Source organism: Melozone crissalis, unplaced genomic scaffold (assembly GCF_028551555.1).
Source record: "Melozone crissalis strain CALT ecotype California unplaced genomic scaffold, PUWL_Pcris_2 ptg000018l_1, whole genome shotgun sequence".
NCBI classification, from domain to species: Eukaryota; Metazoa; Chordata; class Aves; order Passeriformes; family Passerellidae; genus Melozone; species Melozone crissalis.
In genome coordinates, this window is record NW_026535796.1 from 42,498,496 (window position 1) to 42,516,494 (window position 17,999).

Genomic DNA, 17,999 nt, shown 5'->3' on the forward strand with positions numbered 1-17,999 from the left:
AGGTCCCATTCCTGATCAGAAAAAAAAAACAGATAATGGGAATACTGGAGCATACAGTCACCCCAGGACAATGGGCAAGGCATCTCTGCTGTGTGTTGAATTAGGCTATGCATAAAATGGGCTCTAAAATTGTTAGATTGATAGAGGAGATTTTTTTTCCTTTTTTAGGAGCTATTCCTTTTTTCTTTTCTTCTTTTGCTACAGGAAAAATATCAACTCTTTTTTGATATAGGAAATCCATATCAGCATTTTTAACTTTTCTTTCTTTTTATCTAATAGGTATTCTCTTATGATTTATTAAAAGGTATAGAACATGTATTCTGTTAAAACTGTAGAGAAATCAAGTTCTGTAACAATGAAATATTGTATGAAAGGATAGAGAAATATTTATGCAGAATCTTGTGGAATTTTTATGTGTTTGCTGCATATAAATTAGCCCTATATCTTCATCAGGGAGAGACAAGAATAAATAAGTTCTTTGGGAAGAAAATTTGAAGTTTTAAATAACTAGCTGATGGACAAAGCTGAAATTAAAAAAAAAAATAAAAAGCAAAAAAATATCTATTTTCTTTGGTTTGGTTATAAATACCACTATTCTTTCTGATATTTATGTACTTGAAAGTGTAAGGTCTATGAGATGAACAGCATTCTAAGAAATGGGCATATTGGAGGAAACATTTCTGTACATTCAATATGAGTGAGGATTCTCTCCTTGTTCTGGATTTCATCACAAAATATTTGTGAAATTACACTAAACAGTAACTTATTAAGGAAATTTTGCATAACAGTACAAATGAGAAAACAAGTTGCTTAATTTTTTTCAGCTTGCAATCAGAACTTTAATGATCACCCATGCAATGGTGGTGTACTTTATGAGAATTGGTTAGGAAAAGTTTGTACAGTAGATATTTAGAAAGAGAAATACAGTAGATATTTAGAAAGAGAAATAAAATGTCAGAGATTAAATAAATTACAGGTCTAAGTATTTGTTCATAGTATGTGTTCATACCTGTTAAATTATTCCTCACTCTATAAACCAAAATATATTTTTGTGAAATTATTCCTAGCTGGTTCTCTTCATCCTCATGAGTTTGTGTATTAATTAATGTATTATAATACATCAAATTACAAAACAAAACAACACAAAACATTATTAGAAGACCATTAAAGCTGTAAAGAAATAAAAGAACCCCAAACTTGGATATAGAAGATTACTGAAAGAACGTGTAAACATCCAGAGTATTGCACTCCCTGATAACCTCAAAGAGCACTGTTGAGCACGCAATTTATAGTGTATCATATTAGGTTTGCAATTACAGGCTGATGTTTTCTGTTAAATGACACCTTCCTCATAGATTATAGATCCTCTAAAACAGGATTATTATCCCATGACCCCTCCAGTTCTCCCTTCCTCCCCACACCCAACTTCACTTGCACCTATTAGAAACTGTAATGTATTAAATGTATGGGATTACAAAACACATGGACAAACATTTTTCCATTCCCTGTAATTTATCTGTGAAAATTGACCTGCTCTTCATTTTCTGCTGAGTTTCACATATATTTTTAAGAAAATAAGAAGATCCTATGTTGAGGAAATAGTATATGCAAATGGCATTCACAACTGCTACACCCATGGCTGTGTTAAGATTGTATATGCAAGTATAATGCTGCCACTGACTGACTTTGAGGATTTTAATCTTCCATTTTAAGACTATTTGGTGGCAGCTGTTTGATAAAATAAGTACTTCATATATCATTTGAAAAACTTAGCTGAGAATAATATGATTATCTAAAACCGACTGCAGAAAAAATATATGCAGTTGGAAGGCAATAAGCCTAAGCAGATGAGAAGAACTTTACAGGCTATGTCTTCATAGATGATAATTTTTCTTCACAGAATAAAAATATATTTTTCATTCAATATTGGGTGTTATAATACAGAGGAAAACTCACAAAGTGAAGTGTGGGAATTATGTTTTTACAAAAGGTGTAGCCTTTAAATATACATCTGCTAGAAGAAAGTCATTCAACATTTATAAAACTGTTTGAGATTTCCAACAGGTGTGGAAACCTGTGGAAACAGCGTGTGTCTACAAAACAAAACCTGTTAAAAGTGATTTAGTGTGACACTCCTTGTGCCCCAAGACAGCCACCCCCCTTCACTGACTATAAACCTCACCCTGCTCGAGCTGCTGGAGCAGAGCCAGCTGAGACCCAGGGCCTCCTCAGAAGGGTCACTGCCCAGGGCTGCTCTTGGAAAGAAGCAGATAATAATGTTCAGCTGGGAAATTACTGACAGATAACGTTTAGCTGGGAAATTACTGTGGGACAGCAAGCCTGCAAGCCTGGATTATGCTCTCTGGTATCTTTGCCGAGTTAAGTTTTTCCAAAACCTTCAACCATAATATTCAAGGAACCTTAGTCATAATGTTTCCCATAAATTTCAGGCTCATCATGGCATTACCAGCTAATTCAGGGATTCTGCTTACAATTTCAAGCAGCTGAAAGTATCTAGCCTTTGACCATTGTCCTTCTCTAACTAATTCACCTTTATGGTAAACAACTAAAAACATACTGTCCATTAGATCTGCTATTCTAAAAGCAAAGAACAAGTCTTCTTTCCATATGCTAAGAATTCCCAGTCAGATTCTAACAAGATAGCTTATAAAATAAGTTCTTTTCCAATATACATAGGAGAAAAATAAATAAAAATAACCAGAAATTGCCAATTGTGAGTTAAATATAGAGTTTAGGAAAATGCTGTGTTAGCACAAGAAGTTAGTTCTTCGACATAAAATGGCAATAGAAAAGCTTGAGCTTTTATGATTCCTTTGAAACCAGTTGCTAAAATTTTTAATTAAATTTAACTATTTAGGAGTATTTAGAATTCAAAACAACTCTTGTGTAAAATGTTCATGTTACTGAAGGCTGCCCAAGAACAGGAGCTTAAGATGGAGTGTGGAGAAAAATACATTACTCAATTGAAATAGTAGAAATTATTGTATGTAGTTAGGAGGCAATTTCCTGAGTTGGATTTTGTCCAAGGTTCTGCATTTGTCACCTGAAGCTTATGGGAAAGACCACACAATCTTTCATGAGCACAAGTAACCATGACCTTTGCTTTAATGCCTCAGGACAGCAGATTCAGAATAGCTGCTCCTGACAAAGTGCTGGTACAGTACAGATATGGGTAACAGTATCATTTATTCCTTGCTTAAGTCCCTGATTTTGTTGTTCTTGGATAAATACAAGAGATATTAAAAAAAATAGAATAACTATTTAAAAAATCTGATCACTAGCGATGAGTAGTATTACTTTTTGGTGATTGTGAGTCTGCAGACCTAAAACCTCCTATTTTGTAATGTATATGGTACTAGCATTTCCCTAACTGAAATTTTTCTTCCTGACTTCATAAAATGGTGGGGCTCTTTAAAATTCAGTATGGCAAATGTGCAAAGCATTGTGCTGAAACCCAGTGTTATCTGATTCCAAAGACAAGGATAAAAGCACAAACCAAAGACCAAACAACAGAATATTCTCTAGGAAAAAGAAAGACCAAAACAATCAGTGGCTGTCTGTGGACTGCAAAGCAAAACCTTTCATATGGATAGACCTGCTTGACTTTAGACACTATTTTCCATCTGTGGATTGCAAGGCATTTTATCAATGATAATGAAAACATCACAGTGTCTTTTTGTGGGAAGTAAATGTTATCCCTGTTTTGCATATGGGTAATGATGATACTGGCTCTCATCTTCCAATACTGCTCTTGACTACTCCCTTCAAAAGCTGCAAGTTGAAATGAAATTGAGTTGTGATGAGGGAAAAAATAACCAGGTTTTTGGACTGAAATCCTTTGAACCTTTCCAGATTATTTTTCATAGGATTGTCACAGGAGTGTGCTTACACTGTGAGATTGCTCATTGTGTCTAGTTAAGCCATGTTAATTAGAAATAGGACTACAGACTCATTGTGTCATTATAGTCCTCTTTACATGTAGCTTGATTGATATTTTATGGCTCTGTCGAGTTAATGAGTCACATGGGATGCAAACATTCTTTTTGTTCAAAGTTTAAAAATATCACTGCACATACTCTTTGAAGTGCTCTGGAGAAAGAACTGGTCACAGGTGCTCTATAATGCAAATGTTGTATGAATGGATGACTCGGCTGAGTCTTCCATGTGTGATTTTTTCTTTACAACCCCAAAAATCTTCCTCAATGCAATGCATGAATCAAGACAGAAACTGATACAAGATTACTGTGGTTCATTTATTTTTTGTTTTATTAACTTTACAGTCTAGCATGCAGTGAGAATGATTGTAATACCTTCATAATAAGCACTGTCTTTTCCTGAAGAAATGCAGTCAGAGAAAAAATTGAGAAGAAATGAAACAAAGTCTTTCCCTTCTGTTCAGGAGGTGCAAAAGTAAAAATCTCTTACAGCTAAGCTTGGGAACAAGTTGGGTACTTCTGATAAGCTAGAGAAACTGGGTCATTCACTAGATGACCTCCTGAGGTTCCTTCCTACCTGAATTAACCTATAAGCTTATATTTGTAAACTATAATAGTCCCACACCTGTTGCCATTACATACAAGGTTGTGATCTGTTTGGGATTCTAGCTGGACATGTCTTACACTCACTGAATGAGTAGCACCTGGTGGAAAACAATGCATGTTATTAAAAATGAAGCCAGGAAAAATATAAACTGGTGTGGTTTGGGGAGTCAAAAAGAGTTAAAAGCAGGCACTCTCAACTTTTGCATACTTTTGAGCTGGAAATTGCTGTTCTGGTCAGAGGAGACAATGTAACCATCCATAAGATCATAGCTAATGCTTATCAGTGCACTGCAGAACTACCTAGCTTAAACAGCTCCTTTGGCAGCTTGGTGGTGGTGACTATTAATTTGAAAATGGCATTGAAAGGGTGAAGCAGTATTTTCTGAAATTGCTTCAGCTCAGATTTCAAGAACTTGGCCCAGTCCTTGGTGAGAAAGTAGTTTGGTTCTGGGTATCCAGGTCTCAGGCACCTCTATGGCATGTAGAGAACACAGAACAGCTGAAAGAATTGCCCTCAGTAAGAAATCTTACTAAAATCTTAGTGCAGAAAGACAGGCTAAAACTGTTTAAGATGAGCAATCAAATGAAATAATTCTCAACTTGTTTTCCCCCCCAATTTTTGCCAGGGATTGGTTCAGAAGGGAATTTGAACTGGGCAGTGAATTCCATGACAAGATCAAGTTGCAGTCTGGGGTATCTTCTGCCTTCTTACCTGAATTCATGATCCCAGGCTGTTTGCTTCACACCTTTCTCCTTTTAACATCAGTTTCAATGCTGTCATACATTTGCCTCCTCAACCTGTACCTTTAACTCTCTTCCCATAGATTGTTTTTTCCCCAACATGTCTATTTTTTAGCCCTGCCCTTAGCCTTTCCACCACTAGTTTTATTCTTGATTTGGCCTTCAATCATCCTCTTTCTGTTTCACCTCCATTTTGTAATTTATCTTCTGTTTTTAGGGTTCTGAGGATTGAGCAGTTTAGAACTTTGTCTTTTCAAGAGCAAATGGACCTGGCTCACTTCAGAGTGGACCCTATAGAATTCATGAAAGTCTGAGGGAAAAATGGCATTGTATCGATATACCCTGGCAGCTTATTGCAGTATTCTCCCATCCATCACATGCATGGTGTCTGAAAGAAATGTGTTGTAACCTTCTCTTAAAGCAGCTGAAAGACCAGAATAATTTTCCTTTGATAAAGGGTTTCTGTTTCTGAACCAGGAAGAAAATTCTGCCTCTTTCTCAAGCTTGGCACTTACTTTCTCATATTTGGGCACTTACACTGAGCACAGGGCAATAAATAAAAAGCTGTTTGTCAGTTTAGATTTACATTGGCACATGTGTTGGCATGATATGGGCATGTTTAATTACAGGTTCTACTCTTTTACAGGGGACACCAGATAGCCCGATGACAGCATGTCCAGCTCTGCAGTGTTAAGACTGATTTTGTATCTGACATAAAACAACTGTTTGAGCTTAATCAAAATTAAACACAGTTCTCTAATTTCTTGCTGCTGCAGCTACAAGTAGAAGTGATCACAGATTTTTATTTTAAAATATGGCTGAAATTAAGGCACAACTGAATCTTGAGCTGTAGACTCAGCTTCCTCCATCTCATGTACTGGGACTTGTTCTTAAAGCGCAAATAAATGTATTCCACATATGAATATGGATATGCACAGAGTGCATCAGGATTTATGTTTCTGGCTAGAAATAAAAGTAATGTTATTGTTAAAGACACCAATTTCCATCTCTGTTTATCTTTGTGTTTCTTGTTTATTGTTCTTTCTCTCAAGGCTTTGCACCCTGGGCAGTGCTAACTTTTAGTAGTTATGTTTTTTAGTATTTTCTTTTTGGTCTTGGGACTGTTTTACCATTTGATTATATTTCACTGAGAAAATCATGCAGGATATACTCTTTAATGAAAACAGCTTGCCAAGATACAGAGAAAAAATTGCTTTGATGAGGATTCTCTGAGCAGGGTACAAAGAAAAAGAATATTTGGAGGTCTTTTGTGCTTGGGGAGATGCATGTATTTCATAAAATTAATTGATCCCAGTCTGTCCAAGGCTTTTTTCATGCTAGAATAGTATGTAAGAAAATCTAGATGACACAATACAGCATTATATTATGCTTGTTAGGATCCTGGCTCCTTGAGGAGCTTGTATACCCTTACTGTTCCTTCTGACCTTCATAAAGCACTAAAGATGCTCAGAGTCCTTTCTGGGACAGCCAGACTCTCCCAGGATAAGAGGGGAATACCCACAAGTCCTCTGCAAGGATAGTGTCACCTTCCTATGCAAAAACAACCCTTGGAACAAATTCAATTTTTCACAGTCAGTAGCTGAAATGCCATGTCTTATGGAAAACTATAGATCTTCCAGTGTTATTAATATCCTACCTTTGGGACATACACACGTTGACCTCTATTCCCAAAATGTATCTTTGAGTGCTGGAAGAATCTTGTACAGAATATAAAGCAAATATTTTTGCACAAAGATTATTGTATCTGATGGAAGAGAGATAATGCAGACATTCAAAATAATTTCCAGAGGCAGGTGCACTTTGTAGTGTCAAAACATTGAAATTCTTGATGCTTAACAAGATAGTGACAAATTTCATGGCCACTGACCTCTGTTTCTGGAAGAAGCTACTGATATCTTATACTTGTCTTTCTAATTTTTTTTTCTTCTCCTGTTGCCCAATGTTTAAATGCACCAGTTTTCAAAGGTTCATTCAACATCAGACCTCTTCAATGATTTCTCAGGCTGGTAACCCAAAATAGGTACCCTGGGCATGCTAAAAATACACAATGCATTGCAAGCATATTTAGAAGTCAAATGTGAGTTGAAAAGAGGAGGTGCATTGAGATTTCTTCCATGTAAGAGCAGAGGCTTTATTGCAGGGGCAGTGCTGGAGCAGCCCCTCATCTGTGGTTTCAGGCCAGTGTTTGCACAAAGTACTGCAAGCTGCACCAGTGGCAGCTTCTCTGTGGGTGGAAGTGCAGTTTGCTTGCATGTGCTGTGTTAGGTGATGCAATTGCTGCTTTTCTGCCTTTTCATCTCAGGGGTGTTGCATGTGGTGCTCTGGAAAGCAGCCCTGTGCCAGTGAGAGGGCTCAGACACCCAACCAAAGCTGACCAGAAGAGGGAAAAGCTGACAAGAGGAGGGAAATTTTCTTAGGGACCCAGTAGGGTCTGAATGGCATTGATACAACACAAGATGTCACTGAAAGTTGCTGGACTGGGCTGTTGTCACCGACATCTTTTCATAGAAATCTTTTCTTTAGGATTTTCCCTTCTAGGAAGCTGAGGCCCCAGAAAAAGAATGCAAACAATAGTTATCTGCTGCTGTGGAATGTAACAGGTGCACCTGTGATTGGCCCATGTTAGATGTGTATAGTTAGTGGCCAATCCAAGACCGAACTATCTCTGAGACAGAATCAGAGAGAGCTCCTTTGTTATTCATTCCTTTTCTATTCTTAGCTTAGCTAGCTTCTGAGAACTTTCTCTCTATAATTTTTAGCATAGTTATAATGTAATATATGTAATAAAATAATAAATCAAGCCTTCTGAACTTGAAGTCAACATTCTCGTCTCTCTCTTCACCCTAAAAACCCTTGCAAGCTCTGTAACAGGCTGTTACAGAGAGATTTTCTGTTATGGCTGGGATTTTCTCTTCAATGCTCAAAAAAATGTATTCTCACTTTTCTATCTGTGGCTATTCCAGAGTCAGCGGGGTTGCTGTGCATCTAGAGAGTATTTGCCCTCCACCTGGGCATCAGATATAGAGAGTAGTCAGCATATCTAATGCTCAGGGACGTAAGAGCAAATGCTACCACTACAGGATCAGCCCCAAAGCTCCCTCAAGTAGAAGATAGTTTTCCATGAACATAGAAGCCTAGAATACTCAGATTGCAGCAGAATGCAGAATTGTGACTATGGAAAAGAGGAATACACAACTAAGTCCTACAGCATTTTGAGGCAAAGCCCTGAGCTATCAGTGATTTGTTCTGTGCCAAGGATGTGGTATTTGCTGTATCTGGCATGTGTAGTTCCTCAGAGCTTAAATATCAAACATAGCTCTGTTTATTTTTCCCCATATTTTCAGTGTATAACACGGATGCACTTTGACTCCAACCTCTCTAACAACAAGGTGCAATGGAAATAGGAGATAATGGTTTTTTTCAAAATTTCGTGGTTTCACTGATTGGAAAGGGTGAGATCAAGCTCTGCTATGGGGAAAAAATGACCCAAAGTATAGCTGGGTTAATAACTTGAAAGCTTTAAAGTCAAGAACACTGTGTTCTGCAAGATTTGGTGGCACTGCAGGTGGGTAGTATGTGTGGAAAGTATGAAAGGTGACAGCTGGACAGTAAATTCATACAGCTGAGGAGTTTCTTTGTTTTCTGCTTGAATAGCATTTGGCTCAGTGGCATTTTGGTCTGTGACTGGGCTCATCATACAAATAAATGGACTGTTTTCTTCTTGGCCCTGAAGGAACAGGCATGTGTTTGTGCTGCATATATTATCTGAGCAGATTCAGACCCAGCATCACACTGTCACATCCAGGACAACTTCAGGTCAGAGCAGGGTTTCAACCAGCTCCTTCCAAGTTGTTTTTGGTGATTTTGTGATCTAGCTGCGTTTTGATGCCCAGGGACAAAGGAGCCAGCTGGCAAAGGTCCTCATCCACAGCCTCTCAAAATGTATTTTAATGGGCTTCAGGGAGATTTGAATTAAGGTTTTTAGGCTGAAGTTCCCATCACTTGGTGCCAGTAATTAGGTCAGTTACTCCAAAGTGTTTAGTACTTACGATGCTTGTTCTTCATATTTTCCAGAGAGCCCAAAGACCTGTTACATTTAAGCTACTGGAAGACCAGTCACAAATGTGCTGTTTGCATCTAGGGGATGCTGCACTCTTAATTGCTCATTCTCCACATATGCTCCAGAAAATATTGATAATGATAAAATGTTCTGTGGTACTGATAAATACAGCTTTCACAATAGATCTGATACATTTCTCAGGAGAGCATAAACAATTAGAGAAGTTATGCATACTGAATTTTCTTTCCTCCTTCCTACCTGTTTGCAGTTAGTAAACAGAAAGCTACCAATTTCCTTTGCACTCTGCCATGCTAGAAATTAATGGGGTAAATGCACATGCTGTTTTACTTTGCCAGAGACTGGCTTATACAACAGATTTTTACTCTGTAAGACAGATTTTGCTGTATTTGTGCTTTTTTCAACTCCCCCTGAGGAGTATTAACTCAAAGCAATCACAAGACACCCATCCTTGCCTGCTGCTTCTTGAACTGCTGTATCCTCTTCTTTGCTTCTTGCTTTTTTTCCATTTGAAGCTTTTTTTATTCTTTTTTTTTTTCTTCATGAGGGAACAGCAGCAAGCAGAACCATAAAGGGTGTCTCCTTTCCTAAAATAATAACTATTTGATGTAAGAAAACAAACCCACAGAACTCTTTTGTTCACTAGGATTTACTTTCAACAACCGTGTTCTCTTACCCAAAGGAAGATAGGTCGAGTGCTCTGTGAAGTACAGCACTGGAAAAGGAAGCCGTGGGCACGCTTGGAAAATGCTGAGCTGCTTGTGAAGCTACACTGCATGTTTATGACTTGGTTTTCTAAGCAATCTCCAGAGCTTGAACGGATTACAGTGATATTTTAACAAGGCTGCTGGCATCCATCACCAGCTTTCAGTCAGTGAGAAAGCTAAAGGATGGAAGAATGTAATTATTTCCGCATAAGCTAAGTGTTAGTGACTGATTATCATGAGAACTTTGATGCTTTAAACTTCTTCATCCTCTGAAGGCAAGCAGGTAAGTCTCACAGGCTTCTCCTCCCATGCTCATTTTGCTGAGGGACCAGGGGCTTGCAGGGGACTGGTGTCGAAGGGAAATGTGTTTGATATGAAGGCAAGCTGTTTGTCTCTGGATTTTAAACGAGCAGTATAGCACATTGTCATTTTCTGTCTGTCGGGTTACAAATCCATTGCCTAGCAATAGCTATTATTTCTTTCCATAGCAAAGATATGAATCTCACTCCAAATTAATCCCTAACTTTTATACATTTAATACAATTGAAAGAGAACGTTTTTATCAACCATCTGTGCATACTGAAATAGCCGTTTCTAAATCTCTTTCAGTTGTCCTATAATTACTTCTAGATTGATTACTGTGGTTAAAATAATGTTATTTCATATGAAAAATGAAATAATATGTATAGGATTGTACTTTCTAAAGATGATTTTGTTGAACAGTTTCTCCCTGAAAACAGGGTTTCCTGATCTGAGATCTTTGGGTAGCTTACTTTTCAGAGGAGATCTGCATCATTGTAGAAATACTGTGGTAAACAAGGGGTTTCCTATCTTGCAAGTGGGAATCTAACAGCATCAAAAATAGATATTTCTTTCCCATTCACCCTTGAAAGAACACTTATTCTCTTTGAGTAATGGCATGCTGTGCCTCTAGAGGTGAAGCTTCCTATCTGAAGACTTTTAACATAAAAGCCTTATTACCATTTACTGAAAGAAAAAAGACTCTTTGACCATAAATAGGTTTTGTCTTAATTAAGTTTTTTTTGTCCTCTGAGAACATTTGCTACCTCAAGTATTATTAGTTTTGAAGGGCAAAAATTTGACATGATTATCTAAGATTTTTGTTTATAAGAGTGACTATCAGAGAGGGAAGAATTTTGAGTTAAAAATAAATATTTATACTTCTTGTTTGCATGTATTAAAATATGGTTGTTTACAGAAAGAATTCATTTAAGCTCCATTTCCAATCTGGCTATGATAATTGAAACAAATCCTGCTGGCAGACACAATTATAAATAAACTTCTAAGAATAATTAGAAGTGTAATTAAGAGAAGACTGAGTTATTATCACTTTCTCCTCCGTATAATAATTCTGCATAAAAACATGAGAAATGGCTCTCATTAAAATCTCACAGCTGAGAAATCCACAGAAGGGAGTGAGACATTAAAACAAAACATTCAAGATGTGCAAATACTGTGATTAATTAATTAAACAGAGACCAGCTCCAAGGAAAAGTTTGAAAGCAATTGGGATATTTAAGAAACAGATATATCATAAAGAGTTAACATGTTCAGGTTGGTTTTGATTTGTCTTGTTTTGCTGGGTTTTGGTTGTTTTTTAAGAGGAGATAGCTCAGAGTACCTTCTGGATCTATATTTGTGTATTTTTCTGGTATCATTTAACTCTGTGAAATCCTTCTGAATACCAGGACCTTATTCATCAGTTAAGCTTTAAAAATACCAATCAATTGAGTGACTATTTAGGGAGGACTTGAAAGAGCCTAGCAGGGGATTGCTGATGGATATTTTTCCCCTACCAGCTAAGGGGCATTCTCTGTTAAACTTGAGACTTTCTGAGCTGTTCCAAGCGATTTTCACTGGAAGGATTCTTACAAAGACACCTCTGCTAATGGAGAAAAGCAAACAAACCAGGTGCTGAGTTTCTGTGAAGCAAAGAATGAACAGGCATAGGAGAGTTTTTAGGAATCAGAATAGTGGTATTCTGGAGATCAGCTGTATTTCAGAATAGAAATGCCAGCAGCTGCTTAAATCTGGCTTCTGTCACATTCCTCAAGGTACATTTATTCAAATACTGTGCAGTATCATGACAACACCCATACTGTATACTTTGGAGTATTGAATAATGTTTAGGACTACTTTGGCTGCTATGCTACCTTAATTCTAGCAGCATCTTGTCTAGCAATTAAGAGCTCTAGGTGTGAATCATATAAATATTCAGGTTATGTTAATTTCTTAATGCTTGGAAGTTAACCTAGGACAGAAAACCTCTACTTCTTTTGCTAAAGGAGAAGAAAACCAAAACCAAACAAACAATAAAGAAAAAGAAGAAAGAGGAAAAAATTAAAAAAAAAAAAGAGGAGAGAGAGAGAGAGAAATTTTTGTTCTATGGTATTAAACAGTAATGTCATGTAATACACATCCAAAAGCTTAACAGAACTGTAGTAAGACTAATTTAGCCCATGTCTGTCTAATCCTTCATTAGCATACTATTATTTTTTTTGCCCAGTGGGTATATTGCCTGTTGAGAAATAATGTAAATATTTATTAAGCAGTAATAACTGTTGCTGCTTGAGAGCTTTTTTTGCCACGTGTGAACATGCTTATCTGGAGGAGAATTTCAGGCAGATGATCACCCTTGGGATTCAATGAATTCATGCGTTGCATGTCCTATCTTACTACACGGCGCTACAGCAAGATTTCTGTTTTCCTAATGAGATTCCACTTTGAGCACAGATGCAAACACATCATCACCTCTCAGAACACAGTGCTTGTCTTCTGGAGTGTTTCAATGTGAGCACAGAACTAGACCATTTCAGCAGCTTTAGAGGGGTAAGGCTGTCTCTGTTTGGTGCAACAGGCTAAGCAGTTTCTGTCTGAGGCTGGAGGAGTCTCCTAAGAACACAGCTCTGTAATCTTCCCATGGAAATCAGGGAGCGCTTTTCTACCTCTCTCAGAGGATTACGGTAAAACTCTCTGTTTTGACATCTAACTTGTGTTCAATATCAATGATTTCCCCTCAAAAATACAACTGCCACTGCATACTGCTTGTAGAAAATGGAAGTCTAGCTCAAGATATCAGTTTTTAAATGGATTGAAATCACTCATTTATATTTCATTTATATGCTAAGAAGTTAATTTCAAAACAGATTTCCTTTTTCTAAGGAAACAAAGATGCTTAGTGTATGCAGTGAAAATGGCTGTGCTACTAGCCAGGTAGTCACATTTTTTGTGCATACATTTTTGATACAGCAGTATTGAAATGTTATTTTTAGAGCTAGGGTGATGTAAGGAAGCAGTGCTATATTACTGGTACATAACAAATTTAAACTGAAGCTAACTCTGCAATGAACAAAAATTGGTACTGTAATCAATTATACTTGCTACACTGATGGGAATTAAGGATGATTTCATTGAAATCAGCGAATGTAGGAGGTTTACTTTTCCTTAAATGAAATACAAGTCAGATCCACTAATATTTATTTCAGACTAGCTTGTGAAAGTATGAACAAACCCAACAATTAACAAACACAAGCTGTAATCTTTTATCATTCTTTAGTCAGTTGGCAGTTAAGTCATAGTAAAGCAGCATTTATTTAAAAAGAAAGAAAATAAAAAATCATAACTGTTTTTCACTTTACTGGCTTTACTTACCATTTACTTACCACATACCATTTTCTTAGTGTTGCAAGTTTTTGACAGCTATGGTATCCTAGTCTGATTTGCATTGATGGAAAACAGAAAAGAAAGAGACCAGCTGCCATATAGAATATGGAAAATAATTATTAAACTAATAATATATTTAAAATATGTTAAAAATGGGGTTTAGGAATGCTAAATATTCTGCAGATAGATGTGTACATCCTCTGTGATGCTTTGGATTTTTTTTTTGATAAAGGTCTATTTCTTATGGTTAGATTTTTCAATTAATTGCTGATGACCTGGAAATACACTCACTGAAGCTCAGACTCTCTTGCATGTATTATGGCATTTAAACTAAAAAGGCAAGAAATCAATTCAGTTGTTTGTGCTGTAATTGACTGAATAGCAAATGTGACATAGGATCTTGAAAGGTCAGAATGAGAAACATGCCTAGAACACTTATTTGTAAATAATTTTCACCAGTTTTTAATCAAAATTTAGTTACTAATTGAATTATACCATTTTTTCATATGTTAAATAATTTTCATTATCTGGGCACATCTTTGTATTTCTGTTAAAATCACTGTATCTTTTACATACAATACTGCATTTAAAAATCGAATTCACTTCTCAAATCACAGATTCTGGAAAGGTGTGGCATGCCAGGAATAAAATTATGATCTTTATAGGATTAAGCTATGGTTGTGAGGAAGGCTAATGTTTTGGGAAGCAAGCTGCTTCATCTGCTTTCAGTGCCTGGACCATGCTGTGTCAGGCAGCAGGGTCAGCTGGGAGGAGGGAGGTTCTCTGTGTCACTTGGTGGCCTCTGCACTGTGCTGTGGAAGGCACCTGCTGCTGACAGGCACTGCAGAAGCATTCTGAGCACACAAAGAGCAAGGCTGGTGCACCTCGGCTTCCAGCTCTCTGGTCTTCCCTGCTCCTGGCTTGCAGGGAGAATTCCCCAGAGATTTTTCTGTTTCAAATTCTTCAATGTCTGACAGTCTGTGACCCCATCTCCCGAGCTGCCAGGGGCCTCTGCTGTCATTCAGGGCAGAGGAGAGTAATTACCCAGCACAGTAAGGAGCCCATCACCCTGAGTGCCCTCTGTCCCTGCAGCACAGGCTCCACTCCCTCCAGAGAAAGGAGCTTCCCTGTTTCCCTGGCCTCAGCCACCACGCTGTGCTTGCTGCAGCACTCCCTTGCCTTTTCCAAATGCCACCCTTCCACTTGGCCCTTACCTACACTCTGGACTAGAACAGGACTAGAACATATCACCAGAAGTGTCTTTTTCTTCCCATTTGTCTCCCTGGGGACTTTCTCTCACTATCAGGTCCTGGCAGTAGAGTCTAAGCTCAGAAATGGGCTCTGCCCAACCCGGTGCCATGGCTTGTTTCATGTCCCTGCTACTTTGGTGCCCAGGGTCCTGCAGGAGGGGTCCTGTCTGGATCAAAGACTTTGCCATGGAGATTTTGATGGGACACCAGCTGTACCATTCCCTCAGGAAATGAGGGCTGACTCAGTCCCAGCTTGCTCTGGTCCTTAGGCTCACAGGACACCTATTTTCACAAAGAGGATAATGTTGCTATTGAAAGGATATAAAGGTGAGAAGAGAAAAGACACATAAAAAATGGAATAGGAGTAGAACATATGCATTAGTCAGCCTTTTCAATGAATAATAAAAAGCATTTTTATGAGATTAAATTCAAGTCTTGTGTAAGTGAAAGAGGGATACTGTACTTGCTTTCTGTAAGATACTGAATTTTATCTAAGCAGCCTTGCATTCTCTAAAAAAGTAAACTAAAAAGTTGCACAAATGTTGACATCTCCAAACCTACCTCTTCTAATTTTTTTAAATAATCTGATAGCTCCTTCTTACACACTAGTGTGCTTTCATTTTGAAATCACCTGTTGTTGACTTTCTTTCTTTCTATGGTTGTTTTGTTTTATTGTTTTGCCCTTCAAACTGCCCTTCCCTAAAATTTCTAAAGATATTTTCTCCACTACAAAGAACTTCAACACTGTTTGGTATTCTGCCTTGTAAAAAATAAGGTACAAAACAAAGCACATTAAAATATTAATACTTTGTTGTCACACTTTTAAAGATTGTACTGTTGGGGATAAAAACAGGCACCAGCATGAATATAAAGAAGTAATAGTGGAAAGATAAAACCAGAACAACTTATCATGCTGAAAGAAATGTTTCTTTACTATGTGCTTGGTGAAATCCTTTCATATAGACTTAATAATTCCTTTGCAAGAATTTGTGAAATCTCTCCACCTCTCTTTGTTCCCTTAGTATAAATGTTCCCATATTTCTCTGGATGTTGTAGTTGGGGAATAAAGAATTCCCAGTATATGCTCATATCAATAAACATATTGGATGAACTGAATATATTCTGTAATCTGCTTCATACAGCAGTTTTGCTAACAGGATCTCATGGTTTCCTGAGCTCTGAAGATATGTGAGCATCTGGCTTTGCTAAGAAAATGAGGCTAAACTGTAGATCTTTCTTTATAAAGCATGAAAGCAGTGTGGTGCAGCTAAGCTGTTGTCAGAAAAGTAACTCTCTTCTTTAAGATAACCTGTCCCTTTTCACAAAGACCTGCTGTTTGCCACTTAGATAGGGCTTACTAGATACAGGTTGGAGTTTTTCAAGGGGAGAATTCAATAATTCTGCTCCGTGACTGCAAGCTAAGGCAGTTCTCAGGGCTTTACCCTTTAACTTATCCTATCACCATAACTGAATAAAGAGCCGACCTGGCTCAGATCTTTGACAGTAATCGTGCGTGAGCAGTTTGGCCAAGATCTAGTGTTGTACTTTCTGCCAGGTCACAGGGAGAGAAACCTTGAGGTCTTTTCATTTCTTACATCTTACCTGTGCAACAGAAAGACAGCTTAGTCAGTGCTGAACAAATGCCATGATCTGACTAAGGATTTATACACCACAAGGGAAATGTCCTCTTTCAGATGCTGTGGTGTTTTGGGGAGTTCTTTCAGACTCTAGAGACACAGAAGTCAGTGGAAGCCCTGCCACAAATTGCAGGGTTCATTCCCTTGGCATCAACCTTGCAGAAATCCTGTGTTGCTCCTCCTGGGCCATCAGTAGAGACACTTCAGGAGAAACCCCTTTGAACCAGCTCCAGTTATTCACTTATCCCATCTCTTTTGTGGACCAAAACTAAATGGCCTCTTTGCTGCTTCGCTCTTCCATGGAACTCAAATGTATCAGTTAAAGCAATTATAAGGTTTTGTCAGAGGCATCCTTTTTGTATCAAAAACACCAAAGATGCCTAGGCAATTCCTCTGCATGGTGGTTCTGGTTTAGAGTGCACCCTTTCAGCCAGACAAGTGTCTTCTCTGTCTGAAGTTCAATATGATAAAGAGATCAGGAACAAGCAATAGTTGCTGTTACTGCAGGGACAGAGCTTAAGTGGCCACGTGTTCAACTAGAAACTCACATAAAAGCGGAGCAAATGACATGAAGCTGTGTCAGAGGAGCTTTGGATTGGATATTAGGATGAAGTTCTTCACCCAGAGGGTGGTTGGGTACTGGAACAGGATCCCCAGAAGAGTGGTCACAGCATCAGCCTGACAGAGTTCAAGAAGCATTTGGACAAGGTTCTCAGGCACATGGTGGGATTCTTGAGGATGTCCTGTTCAGGACCAGGAGTTGGACTTGGATGATCCCTATGGGTCCCCTCCTATTCAGGATATTCTATGTTTCTATGATAACCGTGGAACTTTCTTGTCATTTTAACCTCTTTGAGATGATTTTTGCTTTTCAGAAGGTGGCTGCACCACCCTGATTCACCTACCTGTCAACACAGCTGGTTGGGTTTCTCGGGCTAGCAGCCCCACTGGCCCAGGCTCCCAGGCAGGGTGGCAGAGGGGCATGGCTGTCAGGGTGAGGTCAGGCTGCTCTCCTGAGTCCTGCCAGGGCAGCACAGGCTGGGGGGCACCCCAGCTCCTCCCTGCTGCCCTGCTCAGGCTTCTGCCTTGCACAGCTTCCCTGCAGGGCAGCTAAGGACAGCCAGGTGGGGTGACAGATTCCGGAGGGAGGAGAGGAGAGGAGAGGAGAGGAGAGGAGAGGAGAGGAGAGGAGAGGAGAGGAGAGGAGAGGAGAGGAGAGGAGAGGAGAGGAGAGGCAGGGGAGACCCATCCCCTCTTGCTGCTGCTGCTGCTGCTGGAGCTGGGCTGGAGCTGGAGCCCTCGATGTGGCTCCCCAGAGT

General features: G+C 38.5%; 1 protein-coding gene across 3 annotated transcripts in view; it reads left to right on the top strand.

The window, feature by feature from the left end:
- LOC128936249 (protein TUNAR) overlaps window positions 1-17,999 on the top strand; it is a 160,736-nt gene that overhangs the window by 113,125 nt on the left and 29,612 nt on the right. Inside the window, exon 1 of one of the 3 annotated variants that reach the window (XM_054275024.1) lies at window positions 9,853-10,392. The exons of the other annotated variants lie outside the window; for them this stretch is intronic. The gene's annotated coding sequence lies outside the window, so the exon portion shown is untranslated. Of the gene's footprint in view, window positions 1-9,852; window positions 10,393-17,999 lie in introns of those variants that run through there. 3 annotated transcript variants of the gene reach the window in all.